Genomic DNA, 17746 nt, shown 5'->3' with positions numbered 1-17746 from the left:
TTGAAATTGCTGTATTGTTGCAAAGCTGAAAATAGTAGAAGATGACTTGGGGCAAGCAATGTTTCTATTATTAGTAAATGTGTATATTCCCCCGGGGAGGGCGTCTAATCCATTGGTCGACTCCATTTGCACTTTTGTGCAGAGTTTAGATAATACTAAAGAATGCACCCGTATAATGATGGCAGGGGACTTTAATGCTAAGCTATGTAATAGTCCGGTCTTGTCTTTCTCTAATTCGGACCTGGAGGAGGTTTGGGCTATCCCAGAGTCAGTATATCCGGCACAATTAAAATCTGATAAACGTGGCCTATTACTTTTGCAAATCTTAGGAATCTAGACCTCGTACTTTTAAATGGTAAATTCCCGTAGGACTCTCCCGCAGCTTATACCTTTAATGGTACATATGGCCACTGTTTAATTGATTATATGGCAGTCTCCTTTCAATTGTTTAGTGCATGTATACAGTTTAAGGTATTCACTACAAAGTTGAGTGACCATAACATTTTAGTGGCAAGCATGGTCACAAAAATTGAGAAGCCTGAACTTTGGAATCAGAGGAATGAAAATGTCACTTATTCCCAAAATAATGGTTGTACTTGCTGGTCATATAAGTCGCTTCCAAACTTTCAGAGGGTTTTCAAGAATATTGCTTTTAGCCCAAGTCCAGATAGACCGGTTCTGAAGTATGAGAGGGTTTTGGCAGCAGATAGAACATTAGGAAGGAATAAGCAAGGTGCAAGTGTTCCCCCAATAGTAATAATACCATGGGAAATTAAAAAATTGAACAAGGAGATTAATGGTTTAATTAGAGACCAATTTAGAGAGCCCAGGTTACAAAGGCAGAGAGAGATATAAAGGCTAAAACAGGTACAGAAAAGGAAAATAGCATCAGATTGGAGGAGTGCTGAAGATGAAAAATGGGTTAGCTTACGAGAAGTGGCTTTAATCGGGGATACTAGGAAGTATTGGCATTGATAGCAAAGTTCTGTGATGGGAGAGAAAAATCAAAACCCATTTTAATCCCAGAAGCCGAATGGTTTATATATATTTCCCAGCTTTATGCTCTAAATCACCAAATTGAACAGATTGAAGAGGTCATTAATGTTCCACCAACGGGGGGGTGATGTGGATGCACCAACATGTTTGGAGATTGAAGGATACATTAAAGGGGCAGGAGACTCTAGTGCAATGGGGCCAGATGATGTACCTGTAGCCATAATAAAACAGGACTGTGAAGATTGGGCAAAATGTTTACATCCTTTGTTTGACCACTGTTATAATGATGGGGATATCCCAAAATCTTGGAAGGGAAGTATATTAGTCCCGTTATATAAGAAGGGTCCTAAAAATTCCTGGCCAGTTTTAGACAAATTTCCCTTCTAGATGCAACGGTGAAACTGTTTGCAAAGAGTATCCTTGGCCACCTCCAAGAATGTGCATTCGGAAATAACTATATTCCTCTGGAACAAACAGGATTCCATAAGAATAGTGGCACACTGGATAACATCTCCATCTTGCAAACCTTAACCGAAAAATATCCAGTGGATCGGGGGTACCGTTATACTCAGCCTTTATAGATTTCTCCACAGCGTTCGATAGGGTAGACCGGGGGAAGCTGTGGAGGAAATTGGTTACAATGGGGATACCAGGGAACCTCCTAAGATTAATAATTGCTCTCCATTCCTCAACCTGGACGAAGGTTTTATTGGGGGGCGTACAAGGTCTCTTAAAGAAAATAAGAACACATAATGGGTTGAAGCAGGGGTGTCTCCTGGCCCCTTTACTCTTTTCCATTTACATCAATGATCTGCCGAGTAAAGTAGGGCAGAGTAAAGGGGACCCCCCTCAATTAGGTAACCTAAAACTGAGTTGTCTGTTATATGCAGATGTTGCAATAATAATGGATTTAACACCATTGGATTGCGAAGACGACTGATCGAGCTAGTTAGGTACACAGAAGAGTATTATTTAAAAATAAATATTTTAAAAAGCAAAGTTATGATTTTTAGTTATCAAGGTTGTAAGGTCATAAAAAATTTGAATTGGTTTTTGGGAAAGGAAAAACTGGAAGTAGTAACTTTTTATCCATATTTAGGAAAAATATTTACTAACAGGTGTTCAGCCAATAGACACATGGACCATTGCAAAGGTAAAATGATTTCACAAGCCTCTGCAATTTATTGTCTGTACATACAATGTAGGTAAAGACATTTCTCACATATTATTTCAGTTTACAAAATAAAGATCCCACCGACTCTGAGCTATGCTAGCGAAACAATAGATGCACAAGAGTGGGCCAAATATGTGAAAGTGGAAAGAACGATCTGGTCCCAAATATGTAACCTAAATCGTGCAGCACCGATTGCAGCGCTTAGACTCGAATTTGGTCTCCTTTCCACATATGTGTTATCAATGGGTGCGTGCTTAAGGTGGTGTAATGCTCTGATAAATGGTTCTGACAATTCGCTAAGGGCAGTGTTGCACAGGGAAATATTTGTAAATATGATGGGAAAAGTGCTATTTTTAGAAATTATTTAAAAGCATTAAGTATGTTTGGTTTAGATATGGATGGGGCAGCAGTTCTTTGTAAAACAGCCTTAAAGAAGATAATTAAGAAAACAATATACGTGATTTCTCGTGAAAGAGATTTTAAATTGTGCTCAACAAACAGAAGCATGGATTGTATTGTGGGAAGTAGCATTGTTAAAAATCCCCAACCTTATGTCTTATGGAACCTGAAACATGGAGTACGTAGGGTGATTCTGTTATTAAGATTGAATTTATTACCCCTAAGAATCGTAACAGGTTCCTGGGAGGGTATTCCTAAAAATGAAAGGTATTGTCAGCTTTGTAATTTGGTACACAAGATCTGAATCACGTTTTGTTTGTGTGCCCTGCACTCCACTCAATACGACGTAGACATTTAAGGATTGGCTTTTTAAAGTATAACATTACCACAGCAGAACAGGCCCGAAATTGCCTCCTGTCCCCTCCATTCAAACTGATGTGTTTTAAAATTGTTCGCTTTTTTAAAGAATTTTTAAATATTTATTAAGATTGTAAAAAGTTCTTGAGATTTGAATGTCTATAGCACTTGTACTTTCCCGTCATTGGCTATTCGGTATGATTAGTTAAATTTACAACTGTGTATGTGCACTTCTCAAGAAACTTTATGCTGCTAGTTATTGTTGGTAAAGACCATTCTACAAAGATGTACAGAGCACTTGTGCTTTATTGCGTACTTTATAAAAACTTCTTGCTGCTAGTGGTGGTTGAGAAAGATTTTCCCAAAAAGATGCACAAGGGCACTTGCACTTTTTTCGACGTTTCAGTCAGCTTGTTCAAGTTCTTACGTGCACTTTACAAGATATTTTTTGCTGCTAGTTAATGGTTGGTAAAAAGCGTTCTATAGAGGATGCTCAGAGCATTTGCACTTTATTGCGCACGTTATAAAAACTTTTTGCTGCTAGTATTAATTGGGATAGTTTTTCCAAAAGAATATGCACAGAGCACTTGTACTTTTTCCCGACTTCCAGTCCTCAAGTCCAAGTTCCTATGTTTACAACCAAGCATGTGCACTCTTTTAAATGTTTTGTGTTGCTTGACATTTATTTCCAGATTACAACTATATATTAATTTTCATGTTGCTAAGTTATCATGTTTTAGAGGCTTGATGGTCAATAAATTAGGTCGGAATTAGGCCTAAGCTTCATTATATAAGTCTATGTTACTGACCATTAGGTTTTGATGTACTTTACTTAATCAGGTTTTTTCGATAAACTGCAGTGTGCTGTAATTCGAAAGAAGCGTGTGTATGTGAAAGGACCACTTGCATTGCAATTAAGTTGTCGGCCGCAGAGTATAGTTTAGTAAATAGAAAAATTGTTCTCCTTTGTTTGAATGTTTTCAGGATAGATTTAGCTTAAACAATCTGTATAAATTGGTAATAATCCATATACGGCAACTTTATTACCTAAAGCTCATGTCTTTTTAAATGAAAATGAGAATCTGTAATTTTACCTGAAATTATTGGTGTACGAAATCTTGTTTTAATCATGTATTTTATGTGGAATTCTTATGAATTCTAAATCATAATAAATTGAATTGAATATTGATAGGGATCCAACCCTACTGCCCTCCTATAGACCAATTTCCCTCCTAACGGTGGAGTACAAAATCCTTTGTAAAATCTTAGCAGACCACTACGCCCAAATCCACCCAGACCAGAACTGTTAAGTTCCTGGCTGGAGCATATCTCAGAATATATGCCACCTTTTTCACATCCAGGATTGGGTGAGGGGCCTTCTCCCCCATGCTGGTTGTTTGGTCCTGAATATGGAGAGGGCTTTTGACACCCTTTTGACACCCTTTCCTGACCCTATTTATTTGCGGTGCTTCGCCACATGGGAGTGGGGCCTAAGCTCTTAGCCTCCACTAAGTTATGATACTTGAACCCCACCTCACACGTTCATTTGGGCTGCTACATCTCAGCTCTCTTCCCTGTGACCCGGGGTACATGTCAGGGAATTCCGCTCACCCCTTTTGCTCTTTGCCATGGAGATCGAGTCCCTGGCTGTTTCCTATAGGGGAGGGAAAGAAATGGGGCATCCCTCTGATATACAGATGACCTGCTCCTTTATCTACGGGACATTTCGGTTGACCTCGAACCTCTCTGGGTTATGCTATTGGACTTCGCCTTCGTGGCTGAGCTGAGGGTTAACTGGGCAAAATCTTTGGTCTATCCTCTCAGCCCCAACATCACCCACAGTAGGCGCACATTTTTGCCTTGCCTGGCACATGGAGGTGCCTTGCTACCTGGTGCCTGTCTGTATCATATCCCCTGCGATCTCTACAAGGGCCCTCACCACAGAGCACTGGCAGGCATACGCTCATTGGTTGGATTTTGGAGGACTCTTCCCCTGGCTCCTATAGGGAAAATACTTTGGCAAAGATGGTCCTCCTACCTCGTATCCAATATTACTTTGCAAACCTTCTAGTCATCCCTCCCTGCTCCTTTTTCAGGGAACTGGACGCACTGCTTTACTCCCTCATCTGGGGAAGCGGCCGTCGCAGAGTCAATTTGGCTAAGCTGCAGCTGCCGGTGGACTGAGGGGGCATCAGGCCCGTCATTTAAGGCATACTTCCTAGCAGTACAGCTCCAGTGGTTATCTTGCTGGACAGCGGACCTTACCTGGGGAGACCTGCTCTGACACTGGGCCTTTATCCTTATGGCAATTCACCACCTGCTCTTAACGGGAGATCGGCCTGCCTCGACCCATTCAATACAGGTAACCATAGCGAAGGCGATTATATGACGATCCATCGGAAACAAAGACCGCGCGGGAGTTTTCATTGCGGTCATAACATCGCAACGGCAGTCACATCAGCAATTTTGTCATCGCAGGTTGTTGCAGCGCAAACGCGGGCATTTAATTGGTTAGCGTGTCACATCAGCGCCTTTACATCACGCGACATGACAACGCGATGTTTGAGACCACACGTTTAAAATATTGTCATCCAATGCGTGATGCTTCTGCCCTCTGTTTCAATTGTTTTCCCCTTTTTTTCGTGCCTTCTGCCCTCTGTTTTCCTCATTTTTCGTGCCCTTCTGCCCTCTGTTGCACTTGTTTTCGTGGCCTTTTGCCCTCTGTTTCAATTGTTTTCCCCTTTTTTTGTGCCTTTCTGCCCTGTTTCCCTCGTTTTTCATGCCCTTCTGCCCTCTGTTTCTATCGTTTTTCGTGTCCTTCTACCCTCTGTTACACTCGTTTTTCTTGCCCTTCTGCCCTCTGTTTCCCTCGTTTTTTGTGCCCTTCTGCCCTCTGTTGCACTCGTTTTTCATGGCCTTCTGCCCGCTGTTTCAATTGTTTTCCCCTTTTTTTTGTGCCCTTCTGCCCTGTTTCTATCGTTTTTCGTGCCCTTCTGCCCTCTGTTGCACTTGTTTTCGTGTCCTTCTGCCCTCTGTTGCACTCGTTTTTCGTGGCCTTCTGCCCTCTGTTTCAATTGCTTTCCCCTTTTTTTCGTGCCCTTCTTCCCTGTTTCCCTCATTTTTCGTTCCCTCCTGCCCTCTGTTGCACTCGTTTTTTGTGCCCTTCTGCCCTCTGTTTCCCTCGTTTTTCGTGCCCTTATGCCCTCTGTTGCACTTGTTTTCGTGGCCTTCTGCCCTATGTTTCATTTTTTTTCCCCTTTTTTCGTGCCCTTCTGCCCTCTGTTGCACTCGTTTTTCGTGTCCTTCTGCCCTCTGTTGCACTCGTTTTTCGTGCCCTTCTGCCCTCTGTTTCAATTGCTTTCCCCTTTTTTTCGTGCCCTTCTGCCCTCTGTTGCACTCGTTTTTTGTGTCCTTCTGCCCTCTGTTGGACTCGTTTTATGTGCCCTTCTGCCCTCTGTTTCTATTGTTTTCCCCTTTTTTTCATGATTATTACGCATCACCAGGCCCGAGACAGAGAAAGCTTTGCCTCCTTTGACCTTGCTACAGTGGATGCATAGTAGCATTTTATTTTGCGGCCTTCATTCTTCTCTTGCACAGTTAGGAAAAACCGGATAATTCAGCTAGTGGGGATAATGGGAGAGGACAAACCATTAATGCTCTTTTACATCTAGCAACTAAGTTTAGGTCCATTTCTGTCCCGAATGGGGAGTCAGTGAACATATCTCCTGAAATATGATGTTATGGAAAATCAATATAATTAATTGATCTGCAGCATCTCAAGCCCATTGGAAACAATTTAGTTGAGTGGTTGCCAAACACAAACACGGTAAGCTGCTGGTTAATGTTGAAAAAGATGTTTGCACTGGAAAAAACTCCCTCCAGCTCTCTCTTTCAAGTAAGACCATGCTTACCCTGCCGAGGTTTGTCTCTGTATTGCATAAGACACCATATGAGGTACCGGGTATGTTCTTTGAAGAAGCTATCCATTCATCCATCCTCCATCCATTCATCCACCCATCCATCCGCCATCCATTCATCCACCCATCCATGCATCCATCCATACAGCCATCCATTCATCCATCCATCCACCATCCATTCATCCATCCATCCACCCACCCACTCACCACACACACACATCCTTCCAACCAGCCTTCATCCATGCATCCATCCATACAGCCATCCATTCATCCATCTGCCATCCATTCATCCACCCATCCATCCGCCATCCATTCATCCACCCATCCATGCATGAATGAATGAATTAATTAATTAATTTGAGATTTGTAAGAGCGCAACTTAACCCGGAGGCATCAAGGCACATCAGGTCGAAAAACAACTGAGTGGTCTGATGCATCTAAAAGAAGCAGAACTTAAAGGTAGGATTCAGAAATAGCCAGGTTTTAAGATTTTTCCGGAAGAGGGCAAGAGATGACTGAATTTTAAGGTCAGCTGGAAGCGTGTTCCACAGTTTGCGGGCGAGGGAGTAAAAAGCCCTCCCTCCCCATCTGGCCTTGGCGATCCGGGGGGTCGACCAGAAGATTTTTGTGAGCAGATCTCAGGGCTCTGCCAGGGGTATAGAGGGACACGAGAGACACAATGTCCTCAGCACTAAGCATGGGCGGAAAATCCGTTCCGCTCGCGGATTTTGCAGATTTTCGGTAAATTCGCAATCCGCAAACTCTCGCGAATTTACCGAAATTCCGCAAATTTGCACGCAGCGGATTTTTTTGCTTGGTGATACTATATTGCGGTGTGCCGCATTCACTTACCGTCATTCAGCGTTTGCCGAGTTGTTTTTCTCGATATTTTGCGAGTGCTGCGCCATTTTGGATCTTGCTGCGGGATCCCGCGGGAGTTTGGCGACGCATCGCGAGAGTTCGCAATTGCAAACATGTAGATGCGGCGGGCAGCAACAATCTCGCACTTGCGAAATTACAAAATTTGCAATTCTGCACAAGAAATCCACCAGCAAGCAGCATAAACCTTCTGAAAATGATGAATAACTCCTCAGGTTGACATTTGCCTGCACTTTTTTGGATTTGACGCCTTTTTGACTTTCTTTGGATCACTTTTGGATTAGAAATCAACTTTGTTTGGGGCATTACAGTTGCTGTTCTGCAGAAAAACGAGTTTTGCAAAACTGAAAGCACTCAGCAGGTGCAAAAGTTCACTCATCATTAGTAACCATTCCCTGTAGTGCTTCCTGAGGGGCCCCTCCAGAGTTCAGTTGCCTATGTTTGTTTGGGGCACTACAGTTGCTGTTCTGCAGAAAAACGAGTTTTGCAAAACTGAAAGCACTCAGCAGGTGCAAAAGTTCAAACTCATCATTAGTAACCATTCCCTGTAGTGCTTCCTGAGGGGCCCCTCCAGAGTTCAGTTGCCTACTTGCAACTATTCTATGACCCTGCTCTGACCCTCACAGCCGGCTCATAGAATAGCTACAAGTAGGCCACAAAGGTCCTGGGAAAAAAATTGCACTGCAACAGAAAGCAAATTACAGATAAGGAAGCAGGTGCCAGACAGGAATTTAAATTCAGTGACACATTAATCAACCCCAAATTAATTCATGTCAGTTGAAGCAGGGCAGGTGTGCTCGCTTTCCCCCCCATAATCTACAGTGATGAATCAGAGGGTGGCAGTAATGTACCAGAGGGTGGCATGGGTGAATCAGAGGGTGGCAGTGGTGAAACAGAGGGTGCAGTGAACCTGTTATGATGAACCAGACGTAGAAACAACAAAGTCGCGACCGTTGCGAGCCGACAAGTAAGTTCCCAATTGCGAACTGGTACAAAACCCTCGCGAACTGGCAGAAACCCTTGCGAACACACAAAAAAAAATCCGCAAATTCGCGAGAATTCGCGGATTTTGCGGATTGCGAGTTCGCAAATACGCAAATTCGTGAACGCTAGATTCGCAGAATTCGCCCATTCTTACTCAGCACCAAAGCCATGTAGGGCCCGGGAGGTCAGAACCAGGACCTTAAAGTTGATCCTGGCCTTAACAGGTAGCCAGTGGAGGTTTTTTTCTGATTCCTGTAACAGAAACACGTTTTTGGGCATTCACCACAAACCTGGCTGCAGCGTTCTGGATAGTCTGTAGGCAGTGGATGAGCGTTTTGCAAATACCAAGATAGAGGGCATTGCAATAATCCAGGCGGGGTGAAATGAGGGCAATAACCACCTGTTTCCGGGCATCGGGGGAGAGGTAGTGTACTAACTTCCTGAGGATCCTCAAAACCCCACAACAAGTTGACACAGTTTTGTTAACTTGTTTATCAAATGCCAGTGTGGTATCGAAGGTGACCCCCCAAGTTTCTGGCAACTAGGGACGGCAAGGGGCAGGTTCCAAGGGAGGGTGGCCACCAATCAGCTGACCAGAGAGCTTGTTTACCACCAAAGATGAGGATCTCGTTTTTTTTCCCCATTTAGCTTAAGGAAGTTCGAGGACATCCAGCCTGCCACGGCTTCCATGCAATTCTTAAATTTGAGGGCCGTGGACTCCACAGAATGGGATAGGGAGACCATTATCTGGGTGTCGTTAGCATACGATAGGACTTCCAATCCGTAGGATCTAACAAGCCTTGCAAGTGGAGCCACATATATGTTGAACAACGTAGGGCTCAAAAATGAGCCCTGCGGGACCCCACAATGCAAAGGCTTAGCAGAGGAAAGGAAGTCACCCAGTTTGACTTTTTGGGAACGTTGGTTAAGGAAGGATGTCAGAAGACTAAAGCCTGGTCCTTCCACTCCCATCTCACCAAGCCGCCTAGACAAGATGGATGGGGACAGGGTGTCAAAGGCGGCTGTAAGGTCGAGCAGGATCAGTATGGTAGAATGACTTCTGGCGACCTTAGCGCAGATGTTGTTGACTACCACTGTGAGGGCTGACTCGGTGCTGTGCGCCTTTCGGAAGCCATGCTGTGAAGAGTCAATCAGGCTAGCTTTGTCCAGAAAGGCGCTAAGATGGTGATTGAGGTGGGCCTCAAGCATCTTGGCTGGGGCAGGGAGAAGGGATATGGGACGAAAATGTTTAAGAGTACCAGGGTCTAAAGTTGGCTTTTTCAATAAGGGCTTTATGATAGCCAGCTTCCAAGATGCAGGGAAGACACCATTAGAAATTGCCAGATTCATAACCTCAAGGTAAGGGGGGAGAAGGACTTCTCTGCAGTCTTTCAAAATTTTGAGAGGGCAGGGGTCCAGGGGGGAGCCTGATTTAAGTTTATCTAGAAGAGCATTTAAGCCTTCATGGGAGAGGGTAGGGAAATTGGACAGGGATCCTGGAGCTGCCGGAGGCAAAGTGGGGTGGGGCATGGAGTCTGAGGGTGGAACGAGAACTTGGGTGGAATTAAGGGCTTCAAAAGCAGAGTGAATATCCACGATTTTGTTGTAAAAAATGTGGAGATCTGGTCACAGAGTTCTTGTGTCGGGACAGTGGGATCCGGAGACGGAGTGAGAGAAAGAGAGTCCACAATTTTAAAAAGATCTCCAGGGGAGCTGAGGGAGGTGGTCAGGTCGGTGAAATAGGATTGTTTGGCCTCTAGAATTGCGGCCTTATAACCTATGATAAGATTTTTATGTTTGGTCTTCTCCTCAGGCTCAAGGTGAGCTCTCGAGAGTCTTTCCTGTCTCCTACATTCCTGCCTACGTAATCTTAGGGAATCAGAGAACCAAGGGGCCGAAGGGCGTTTCCTGGTGCAGTAGTGGGGTTTCCCAGGCGCTAAAGTATTGACAGCTTCTGAGATGGTGTTAATCAGCTCCAAAGCGGCAGTATCTGTATCGGGTTTGGAGGAGGAGATGAAGTTAGCGATAAAGGGGCTGAGGGCTACGTTATTGATGCCTCTATAGTTCCTTTTGAGAGTCCAGACACTATTTTCCTTAAGAGGCGGATCCCGTAGTCCAGGATCAAACTCAAAGGGAACTGCCTTATGATCGGACCATGATAGGGAGATGGGAGGGCCTACTTCCAATCTGGGGTCATTGGTAAAGACCCCGTCTAAAATATGGCCTGCAGAGTGGGTGGGGCAGTTTACCTTTTGTAGAAGGCCACAGGAGGCCAGGGAATCCACAAATGAACTGGTGTCAAATGAGTTGGAGTTTTCCAGATGGAAATTGAAATCCCCAAGGATAGTAAAATTGGGCACAACAATGAAGGGTTCAAGGATTTCCAAGAGGCTGGTGGTGAGGGCCGACCTGGGGCCAGGGGGTCTGTAAATTAGAACGCCCATGAAGGCCACAGTGGGAGAGGGGTTGAGTGTAAAATGGGCGGCCTGGAAGGATTTTTGGAGGGAGGGGAGGCATTCAATGCGGCAACAAGATGAAATGTTATGCAGGATGCCAATACCCCCACCTTTCCAGCCAACTCTGTCCAGTCTTGTGAGGGCAAAGCCATTAGGAATGGCATCAACCAGGTCAGGACCAGCAGAGTCTGAGCCCCATGTTTTTGTGACAAAAACCCACGAGGGCTTTCTGTCAGAAACAAAATCATTAAAAGCAATATAATTTTTCACCAGGGAGCGGGCATTGATGAGAAAGCCCCTCACTTTGGATTGGAGAGAGGGGGTATGCGTCTCAGTGGTCGGGGGTATAAGAGGGGAAATATTTTGCAGATCCTTCCTAAAACACAGACAATTACATCCTTTAAACAGTTCCTCCGGCCGGTGTTTATAGTGACATGTTAACCTCGGTGGTTGGAGTGCTTTCATGGTGCTGATGGAGTATGCGGTATATAGGATGGGAGAAGGACTGAAATCAGCAACCTGACTAGCCCCTGGCGTTGACGGGCGCAGACGGGCAGGACTCTGGCACGACTCCGGCACGAGTCCGGAACGTCCGCTGCGCAGAGTCATGACCGTCCCCTTTTAAAGTAAACTAGAGCGCGTCACAGCGCCAATTCTCTCCCAATATGGCCACTAAATTCACAACGCCCTGCCGAGAGCGATCAGCCTGTTAGTCGGCTGAGGCTTGGGTCGGGCAGCGAGGCGAGGTGAAGGGTAAAGGTAAGGTAAAATTTGAAGCTTTGTATTCAAATTAGTGAGAAGCAATACATTTTTTAAAATGAGCAATAGATTTTTTTAAACGAGCAAGTGCAAAACAGACCTCCCGGCTTCCGCCTCAGGAGGGATACGCATTAAGAAAATGGAGTGACCCATAAGGTATGGACCTGGGTGTTCAATGATATCGAAAAAACAGTGGTCCTAGACCTATTAATTATAAGGAATGACTTAAATCAATTATAGTACCCACAGTATTTTGTAAGCAGAGCAACCTCAATCAGTCTGCTCTATTGTACTGAAAAAACTTAGTACCACAAAATAAACCTACACCACGGTTAAAAGAAATTACTTTTGATTTATTAACTTATTCATCATCTTTTTTTGTTTTTTGTATTTTAACAATTCATTTTATACACAATATTTCATTTCCAAATTGATAAAAAACACAGAGGTTGCCCAAGAGAGGAACTGTGCAAGAAAAGGGGTGGTCAAAGGTGTGAAAACTGTGAACAGAAAGGAAAATCAAATTAGTGGATAGAAAAAAATTATTCACGTTATTTGAAAACAATATCGGACCTATAATTAGCCGTATTGAAACCCTGGCCAACCTTTTTTAGGTTTTTTGAATCAGGACACTGTTATAAGTAGACATATATCTTGAGGATATTTTGCACTATATAAAGTTCTTTAATAGTTGGTCCAAGGGTAATTAGAAGATACCGTCGACGCTTCGACTCGTCTTATGCCCAACCGGTGATTTAAACCTGGGGATTGCGAGTCTTCATCAGGACTGGAAAAACAAAACGAAGGCAACCAGGGGATAATATTAACCCCTTCAAAAATGCGAGAGCAAGAAGAGATGGTCCTGAGTTCCAACTTTCCATATAATCTCCTTATTTTTTAGATTCCATCCTCACCACATGTTGGGAGGGGTACAGTACTTCATGTATGCATCATGGTAAGTTAATACCTTGGAGTTTTAGTCCATTAGGTTCTAGAGGGCTCCAGTTGATGAATCAGTTAGCTTATATACGCACTTCCCGATGCATATAGTATGGGCGCCTATTCCTAGGGTCAGGTTTCTTTCTGCCATTATGACGACCTGTGTAATACAGCCAAGCCTCGCTCTGTTCAAGGACGCCGCCGTTACTGCTACAGCGCCTGCCCATGTAGTTGTACCTGGAGGCGCCCATACTATATGCATCGGGAAGTGCGTATATAAGCTACCTGATTGATCAACTGGAGCCCTCTAGAACCTAATGGACTAAAACTGCAAGGTATTAACTTACCATGATGCATACATGAAGTACTGTACCCCTCCCAACATGTGGTGAGGATGGAATCTAAAAACATAAGGAGATTATATGGAAAGTTGGAACTCAGGACCATCTCTTCTTGCTCTCGCATTTTTGAAGGGGTTAATATTATCCCCTGGTTGCCTTCGTTTTGTTTTTCCAGTCCTGATGAAGACTCGCAATCCTCAGGTTTAAATCACCGGTTGGGCATAAGACGAGTCGAAACGTCGACGAAATCTTCTAATTACCCTTGGACCAACTATTAAAGAACTTTATATAGTGCAAAATATCCTCAAGATATATGTCTACTTATAACAGTGTCCTGATTCAAAAAACCTAAAAAAGGTTGGCCAGGGTTTCAATACGGCTAATTATAGGTCCGATATTGTTTTCAAATAACGTGAATAATTTTTTTCTATCCACTAATTTGATTTTCCTTTCTGTTCACAGTTTTTACACCTTTGACCACCCCTTTTCTTGCACAGTTCCTCTCTTGGGCAACCTCTGTGTTTTTTATCAATTTGGAAATGAAATATTGTGTATAAAATGAATTGTTAAAATACAAAAAACAAAAAAAGATGATGAATAAGTTAATAAATCAAAAGTAATTTCTTTTAACCGTGGTGTAGGTTTATTTTGTGGTACTAAGTTTTTTCAGTACAATAGAGCAGACTGATTGAGGTTGCTCTGCTTACAAAATACTGTGGGTACTATAATTAATTTAAGTCATTCCTTATAATTAATAGGTCTAGGACCACTGTTTTTTCGATATCAGGAGGGATACGAGCACACAGTAAGACAAGCGCTGTGTTCAGAGGGACCCCTTTTAAAGTAAACTAGAGCGCGTCACAGTGCCAATTCTCTCCCAATATGGCCGCTAAATTCACAACGCCCTGCCGAGAGCGATCAGCCTGTTAGTCGGCTTAGGTGTGGGTCGGGCAGCGAGGCGAGGCGAAGGGGAAAGGTAAGGTAAAATTTGAAGCTTTGAATTCAAGCTAGTGAGAAGCAATACATTTTTTAAAACGAGCAATAGATTTTTAAAAACGAGCAAGTGCAGAACAGACCTCCCGGCTTCCGCCTCAGGAGGATACGAGCACACAGTGAGACAAGCGCTGTGTTCAGAGGGACCCCTTTTAAAGTAAACTAGAGCGCGTCACAGCACCAATTCTCTCCCAATATGGCTGCTAAATTCACAACGCCCTGCCGAGAGCGATCAGCCTGTTAGTCGGCTGAGGCATGGGTCGGGCAGCGAGACAAGGCGAAGGGGAAAGGTAAGGTAAAATTTGAAGCTTTGTATTCAAGCTAGTGAGAAGCAATACATTTTTTAAAACGAGCAATAGATTTTTAAAAACGAGCAAGTGCAGAACAGACCTCCCGGCTTCTGCCTCAGGAGGGATACGAGTACACAGTGAGACAAGCTCTGTGTTCAGAGGGACCCCTTTTAAAGTAAACTAGAGCGCGTCACAGCACCAATTCTCTCCCAATATGGACGCTAAATTCACAACGCCCTGCCGAGAGCGATCAGCTTGTTAGTAGGCTGAGGCGTGGGTCGGGCAGCGAGGCGAGGCGAGACTAAGGGGAAAGGTAAGGTAAAATTTGAAGCTTTGTATTCAAGCTAGTGAGAAGCAATACATTTTTTAAAACGAGCAATACATTTTTAAAAACGAGCAAGTGCAGAACAGACCTCCCGGCTTCCGCCTCAGGAGGGATACGAGCACACAGTGAGACAAGCGCTGTTTTCAGAGGGACCCCTTTTAAAGTAAACTAGAGCGCGTCACAGCGCCAATTCTCTCCCAATATGGCTGCTAAATTCACAACGCCCTGCCGAGAGCGATCAGCCTGTTAGTCGGCTGAGGCTTGGGTCGGGCAGCGAGGCGAAGGGGAACGGTAAGGTAAAATTTGAAGCCTTGTATTCAAGCTAGTGAGAAGCAATAAATGTTTTAAAACGAGCAATAGATTTTTAAAAACGAGCAAGTGCAGAACAGACCTCCCGGCTTCCGCCTCAGGAGGGATATGAGCACACAGTGATCCATCCATCCATACAGCCATCCATTCATCCATCCGCCATCCATTCATCCATCCATCCACCCACCCACTCACCACACACACATCCTTCCACCCAGCCTTCATCCATGCATCCATCCATACAGCCATCCATTCATTCATCCGCCATCCATTCATCCACCCATCCATCTGCCATCCTTTCATCCACCCATGCATGCATCCATCCATACAGCCATCCATTCATCCATCCGCCATCCATTCATCCATCCATCCACCCACCCACTCACCACACACACATCCTTCCACCCAGCCTTCATCCATGCATCCATCCATACAGCCATCCATTCATCCATCCGCCATGCATTCATCCATCCATCCACCCACCCACTCACCACACACACATCCTTCCACCCAGCCTTCATCCATGCATCCATCCATACAGCCATCTATCCATCCATCCGCCATCCATTCATCCACCCTTCAATCCACCATCCATTCATCCACCCATCCATGCATCCATCCATACAGCCATCCATGAATCCATCTGCCATCCATTCATCCATCCATCCATCCACCCACTCACCACACACACATCCTTCCACCCAGCCTTCATTCATGCATCCATCCACCCTGCCATCCGCCACCCATTCATTAAATCTGACATCTACGCCATTATAACATATCTAGCGCTGCGTGGCTTTTCCGCATCCATGCATCCATCCAGCACCTATCCATGCATCCATCCATACACCCATCCATGCAGCCATCCATTCATCCATCCACCTATACATGCATCCATCCACCCATACACCCATCCATGCATCCATCCATGCATCCATCCATACAGTAATAAAAATGTAATGTAGCACTGCACTTTTACTTTTGGCGAGTTGATAGAAGGCTCGAATCCTGGTTGACAACACCAAAGTCGACAGAGCTATCCATCAGGCCACATTCTCTCACTGTCATCGATGTGGTCATTCGAAGATATATGTTAGCCCGTTTTTAGTAAAAGGTCATTTGCTTCTGTTCTCCTTTTTTTTAAAGTTTTGTGTCACCCCTTTTCCGTTTTGTCTATATAATATTTATAAGCTCGTGTGTTACTCTCTCCGTTAAGTATAATTGTAAATTATCGTAATTGAAAAGTTTTCTGTCACCCCTTTTCCGTTTTGTGTCACCCCTTTTCCGTTTTGTATATATAATATTTATTAGCCCGTTTGTTACTGTTTCCGTTTTGTATAATTGTTAATTATTGTAATTGTAACATAAATGTTAGCCCGTTTCCGTTTGCATCCTTAAAAGTTCTGGGGCAGATTTATGATGCCCTTGCGCCGCAATTGCGTCACTTTATTTGACGCAACTGCGGAGCAATCAATGCGCCCTATTTACAACGTGACGCATCTAGGAGATGCGCCACGTTGTAAAGCCCTGCGCCATAAGGCGGCGTTCCTGCGCAGGGGGGGTGCGTTCCTGCGCAGGAACGACTCCTGAAAGGGGCTGAGTGAAATCTATGAGATTTCACTCAGTCACTTTCTGGCCAATGCTGCGTCAAAACCCTGGGATGCGCCAGTTAACATAAATCTGCCCCTCTATTTTTTGGAAAGTCGCATTTTCTTGCGTTGTAATGGCATGTTAACATTGCATGCGTTGTAATTGCATGCGATGTTAATGCCATAGCGCCGTTGTAGCATGCGCACTAAAAGGCTGCGATGCCAACGACAATGCGATGTAAAAGTCGCGGTGCGATAGCACAGCAATGTAATTACATGGATGTAATGGGTGTTTCCAAGCGAAGGCCTGTATGCTCCACATTCATTGCCTGTCCTGAGGGGCCCGTTCTTTACCCCACTGCTGCTGATGGCTGGTCTAGCCAAAGGAGGGGGCTACTACACTACAGATCTGGACTGACTACTCGAGGGTGAGTCCCTATTCCTGAGTGCAAGTGTCTCCCTTTCAATCAGCTGGCAGAAGAGGGCAGACTCCCCCAGGGCAATTCCTCCTTCATAGGCACCTTATACTTGATTGCCGGTGCCTCTGGGACCTATCTGGAGGTTAGCCCGTGACTCATCCAGTGCACCATACAGTACTGACCATTGGCCCTGGTCTGTGGTAAATTTAAATTACCTATACATTTTTCTATACCATAAATATCAAAAGAATAGCTCAGAAAATGAGAGGCAGAGTCCGTGGTATCTGAGTCATACGGGCTTTATTCTAGTGGCTCGAGCCAGGGGAGAATCGTGTTCCATCACCACTAAGGTTCAGGAAGGGATGTCACCTTTTTATTAACATCATACAATATATATAGTAAAATCACATAATAGCAATGGATACAGTAGGCGTAACACTCCAGGCGGAGCAAGTGAAAAGAGAAAGATAAGAACATATGGGCATAAAAAGAGGCGTGTAAAGAGGCGTATACTCGGCATGTCATAGGAGTGTCACAGGTGGGTGGATGTATGGAGGAAAATCTGCAGGGTCAGCAGAAACCTTTGCTTGACATGCGCTCCCAACTTAGTCATGACGCAC

Source organism: Lissotriton vulgaris, chromosome 5 (genome assembly GCF_964263255.1).
Source record: "Lissotriton vulgaris chromosome 5, aLisVul1.2, whole genome shotgun sequence".
In the NCBI taxonomy this organism is placed as follows: Eukaryota; Metazoa; Chordata; class Amphibia; order Caudata; family Salamandridae; genus Lissotriton; species Lissotriton vulgaris.
The sequence above is the reverse complement of the archived record's forward strand: the minus strand, read 5'-3'. Positions refer to the sequence as shown.